This window comes from Poecilia mexicana, unplaced genomic scaffold (assembly GCF_051168715.1).
Source record: "Poecilia mexicana isolate PSO_F unplaced genomic scaffold, ASM5116871v1 scaffold_2, whole genome shotgun sequence".
NCBI lineage: Eukaryota > Metazoa > Chordata > Actinopteri > Cyprinodontiformes > Poeciliidae > Poecilia > Poecilia mexicana.
Genome location: NW_028263371.1, coordinates 26,353,825 through 26,359,824, shown reverse-complemented (window position 1 = coordinate 26,359,824; position 6,000 = coordinate 26,353,825).

Sequence of the window (6,000 nt, the reverse complement as noted above, 5' to 3'; positions counted from 1 at the left end):
AATCAACCACCTACACAATCCCATACTAATGACTTACTGCAGATCACACATAATTATGAGATAATGATTTCCTTAGAGATTAAGAAAAATCTTTACCACTGCTGTTCAGATACTGCCAAAGAACTGTTTTCCACTGTTGGATAAATTGTCTGGCATCCTTAAAACATCCACCGGTGTCAAAAGACCAAACTCTTTTATAGCTTTAAGGAGAATATTAATCACTGTGATGTCAGTTAAGATGTCAGGTAATTGTGTTAAAAGTTTTTTTCTGTTCAAGTTCAAGTTCAAGTGAAAAATATATAATGTACTAAAAATTGCTTGCATGATGCTCATTTTGCATGATATAAACATAAATAATCTTGGCCTATAATGTCACTTTTTTGTTGGAAACATTTCAATAAATTCCTAATAGTTTCATTCGTTTTACTTCAGAGAAACCTGACATTTTAAGATGACATTTGAGAGCCATTTTGGATGGCGTAGACCCGTGTTGACATTTGAGCCCTCATGGATGTAGCCCTATAATAACAGAATCATATTTATTGCTGAAGGTGCAGATGATAACGTAGCAAAGTGAGAAAAAGAAGTTGCATTCAGGCAGAAAAATTCACAGTTGAAGGTTCAGGAGTCGACTATTTGGGAAAAAGCAAGCAAAAGTGTATCAAAGGAGTATCCACTTAATTGTAGCTGCGCTTCCACTGACCAAGTAATGTTGTCATTTTTTCTATAAAATCGGTAGGCAAATTAAATGACTCGCTATTGCACTGAAAATTCCTGCTCTAGACGTTACATTTAACCTGCACATCCAGTGTTGCACAGCAAAACTACGTCAACTTACAGTAGATAGGAGAAAAATGTGTGAAGAGCTCAAAGTTTGGCTAAGCAAGCACATCATTAGCTAAGCTTCCTCCACATGCAGTGGCAGCCAACAAATCCGCCTGCAGTCTGACTACCTTTCAAACCTCCATAGGAGGCTTGGAAAAGATTTCAACTGGGAGGGAAAGGAAGTTGAAAAAGTGAACTTGTGAAAGAACTCGAGGCGAAGAGTGTCAGATGGTCTGATTTACTGATTTGCTAAGTAGAGATGCCAAAACTGTTTTGTACAAAAGGAAAAAAAAACACCTGTTGGCAATGTCAAGATAAAAAAAAAAAAAAAAAAACGTTTTCAAATAGTGATTTTATTTAAGGCAAACTATCGGAACAAAATATTACTTCCCCCCCGTTAAATAATAAATTAACCACTTCTTTTCAAATCGAAGTTCAACATCTGATTACTGCCAGACGCGTAGAAACAGGAAGTCTATTAAGTCCTTTTCAGACTCATCTATCAGCCTGAAAAGATTTACCAAGTCATTTCCTAGGCTGTTGGGCTCCAATGGAGGATATTATCTACAGTTGGAGAAAACATGGAAGAGCGATGAGTAGGAGAGTTTGGCCTCTGTTAAGATCAGTGTTTGTGATTTAGCAATAGGAAAGGAACTGGGCAAAAATAGCAGAAGAGTTCAAAGAAGCAGAGGGAAGACGTCCATCTCACATTTATCAAACGCCATCTTCATGAAGACAAAATGTTGGAGAAAATATTTTGTGGAAGTGGACATTTTTTTGAAAAGTTGGTGTTCCTCCTGTTACATCTGGTGTGAAACTAACAGCATTTCAGAAAAATACTGAAGATGAATCACAATGGAGGGGATGTAATGGTTTAGAACGCAAACGACTTGCAATAATTGCTGTTACCTCTTTTCTATAGAGGTTGACCAACAATTAGTTTAATGATATTATGCTAAACTGCACTCAATGTTCCTGAGTTTTTGCTTCCAAAAGTGGAACTACCACTTCTTAGGTTTAGATTACCGCTCTTCACATACGGCCAACAAACTAATGGAAAGAGTTGAAAAGTTTTTTTAATAACCACTTTAAGGTTTCCTGGGTGTGTTGGTGGTTGGTGGTGCTGTAAAGCTCCCAGCTCAGACTTGTGTGAATGTGTGAAAATCCTTCCTGGAGCGACCTCCACAGCGTGTTGACATGGGCGTGCTAATAAGGCTTGAAAGAGAAGCTGAAGCTGATGATGTCTTTGCTCTTTCACTTCCACCATCTTGTCAGATCTCTGTTTCAGTCAGATTCACCGAGATGAAAAAATATCAGATGTCATACGTTGCTTTTTTTTCCTCACAAAAAATAAAGGAATCTTCTTCTTGCAACAGTTAAACTGAAGATAACTGAAGTTAACTTTCCTGATAAGCTAAGACAGAAAACCACGACTGAAACTAAAGAATGCACTGATCCATTTTTTTTTCCTTGTTTCTCTTCTTGTGACACCTTCACAGATCACACCATGGTGTCCTTCCTGACCTTTTCTTCACCACCTTCTCCTGCTGCATACGTGCTGATGCTAATATAACGTTAAGCGTGTTCCCCTGACAACACTGTGCTTCCCATCAACACCTGACTCCCCGGATTAGGTGATAGTGAAATCGAGTGCCAGGCTCAAACCTGGTTGGAGGGCGGTTCGGCTCATTTGTAGCTGCACAACGGCCGCCCAAGGCAGCGGAGACAGGGTCCCTTGAGAAACGGCCGGCATCTCTTTTTATTAATCAGAGAAAAAGAAACAAACAAGGTGGAATGGGCTGAGAGCTAATAAAAGAACGAGAGCTTGAAATGTCAATGGTGGATCCGTAATAGCAGCATAATTGCGAAAGTACCTGTGCCATTTTAAGCTAAGTGCCGTTTCTGACAATTGTGCAGCTTATGCAAGACGTGAACATTGCAGAGTTGGACTCTGAAACCGAAGCAGAACAGAGTTTGTGAGGATTGTTTGTATTGTTTGGAATGGGATTTTGTAGGGTAGTTATGAGCAAATACTTATTTTAACGTGTTTGTTATAAAAATAAAATGAATCCTTAGCTATCTTAGTCTTCTAGCAACAGTTAAAACATCTTACATTTTGTGACTAAACTGACAAGCAATGGTTAAGAACATCAGTACAAAATGGTTTGTTTACACACTGAAAGGAGAAAAGAGGGAAAAGGGATAAAATGATGACCCGTATCTTTATGTAGTGATTTGGACAGGTGGGTTTAAACCATAATAATCCACAAACAAGTCAACAAAAGTATTGCTGGTCACAAACTTTCTTTTATCCTCTAAACATGAAAACCGTTCTATGTTTCTATCCTCGCTTCAAATATTTGGAGTATTCTGCTTGCAGGAAAAAAAAAAAAAAGAAAAATCCATTAATTTGTGCTTTATGGTGTAATTTTCTGTGCATGAGTGTAATGGTTCTCAAAAGCTTTTTTTTGTTTGTTTCCAGCCATGATATATGTAACATTAATGGCTCCATTAGCCTGTGTAAGTGACAGGAGGCTGCCACCGGTCACATTAATGTTAACGTTCCACACAGATCATTTCAGATGTGCCTGTGAAAGCGAAAGACGGCCAGCGCTTCGGCGCACACTTCATATTTGCTATTCGTGTTCGACCGAACAGTAAATCAAGAGAGGTGTGTCGGTGAAATCTTCAGACTCATAACTTCCCACAACAACATGCCATATCGCCGCGGCAAATCAGATTTGCGTGCCAACTGTGCAGTGTCTGCATAAAACGAAGCGGAGGCTTGGTGAATTGTGTTTTATATGCACGCATGAACTCTGACATCTATTATCAGCTTGACAAAACGTGATATTTTGTTTGTTTCATTTTTTTATTTCCAGCTATGTTGGCGTTTTTCCTTGTTTTTCTTGTGAATAAGGGCATAACAAATAATTGCTCTCGGTAGAAGCGCGGAGGATTAAAGTTTAAACACTGCTGTTATTTATTCATTCGGGATTCCTCTGAACAGCTGATAAGAAGCCAAATTAACCCACTGCTGCTGCGTGAGCCCGCCGTCTAATGTGGTTCCAGCAGTTTAGAGTGCTGCCCCACTGAAACCGATACACTGACACCACTGTTTGTTGCCGTTCCTGCTAAAGAGGTGAACAAAGCCTTAAAATGAAGAAATCTTTCACTGCGGCAGAACAATCTCCATCTACTACCGAGACGTCCGTGACTTTCTGGTGGGGATAAGGGAAAGTCTACAGTAGGGAAGGAAGAAAGGCGTCAGAAAAAGTCTTTGACATGATAAACATGTTAGAATCCTCTTATTTTATCAAAAAGCAATCAACATTGAAAAAGAAACTTTGTTAGAATTTCTTTTTAATACATATTTCTTTGAACTTTCAGCCTCTTTCTCTTCTTTCTCATTCTGACCTTGAATACAATTAATTTAGAAGATGTTTTACTCTTTGTGGCTCATCGCTTTGTTCCCCACATGAATTCATTCCCTGCATAATTGCTGAAACCTTTGAGGTATTCCATTGCCTTTTTCTCACAATTTCTGTCACTCTACTAGTTCATTATCTTCCTTAATTATGAAGCATTTTAAAGCTGTCTTATCGAGAGTTTTAGATAAGGTCATTATCTATATTTTATCATGCAGGCAGGGAAAGCTTTTGTGGACTCTAGGCAGTTCAGACATATTGTGTTTGCCCTCCATGATAGGCCCAAGAGAGGGCAGGCAGTATTTAAATGTCCAGTCCAGGTCGTCTTGATGATATGTTAAGGTGATATTTCAGAGGCATAATTGCCAATGCTGCATTAAAAAAAGCGTGGTGGGAGTGTAAACTCAGTTCTGCAGTATATTATTTGTCTGAAATGTGTGGGTTTCTGCCAGCGATCTGTAAAAACTGAATGATTTCTGTGTGAACAATTAGCTGTTGCAGGAGCTGATTTGCTGCAAACAATTTTTTCAAAAGCTTAGAAACACAACAGTTATACTACAATGTAACTGTCTTATGTTGTTATAGCTTATGAAGATGCACATTGTTAAGTGATTAAAGTCCTGGCATTGTTGTTTTATAGATCTGACACATTGGCAACAGCCCAATAACTACATCATTTAGTCTCTTTCTGCACTATGCAGATGCTCTGTATACACTGATAAAGGTTTATGTGCTTAATGCATGGATCAACAGCTAGAAATAGGTGATGGGACTTTTCTTTAGCCTAATCTTAAAACTAATAATCCAACCACTAGGGGGCATGCCACTAATAAGGTGTGTGTAGGTTTAGCCTCAGATGGTTAGGCACCTTAAAAAAGAAGACAAAACATTCATATTGTGCTAGAAAATAAAATGTTCTGGACCTTCTGCAGCAGCGTAAAAAATTTATTCGATTAGACACATTATACATGAACACGGGTTGATGTTTCAAAGATTGTGCTTCAGTTCTTCATGCTAAATCCCATAGAAAAGGTGTCCAAACATACGTGTCGAAAAAGAGCAGTTTGATTGTAAAGAATATTTAATTTAAGTTGGACTGTTCTCGATAAGACTCATTTGAGATTTCTGTTGTGTACATAATTCTCCAAATGATAGAAACTTTTACTCGCCTGTTTTATGGTATGTTGATTAACGAAACATATATACATAACAGTTTAAATGAGATTAGGATGTGTATTTTCTTTATCCTAAATCAGATTACAACCAATGTATTTGTAACTTTCCTGTCTCTTAGCAACCTGTATATGCACAATTTGAAGGTAAGCACACTTCTCCCCAATTTCTCCTCCACACTAATCCCAGTACATATTATTTTCTATATATGAGTGGTCTTATCATGACACTATATCTATTTACACAGAGGTTGTAGTTTATTTTCACCTCTGGATGTGATTACATCTCTCTCTTGGCATTAGCCAACGATAGCCACCAAGCTAAGTGAAGACTAGCTGCCACTGCTCACACCTGGCTAGTTCACATTGCAGGTAAAAACCCATGAATGCTTCAATACTGTCACAATATATAGCAAAAATATTCCAGTTCCAAGCTTACAATGCTGGTTTTAAAACTCTTTAAAACTCAGTTTTTATATTCCTTTGGTCCTTCCAGTCAAATCCAGTCCTCAGTTCAAAATCCTCTTTTCTTGCCTGCAAACATTCAGGCTTCAGCTTACAACAGTAAATTATTT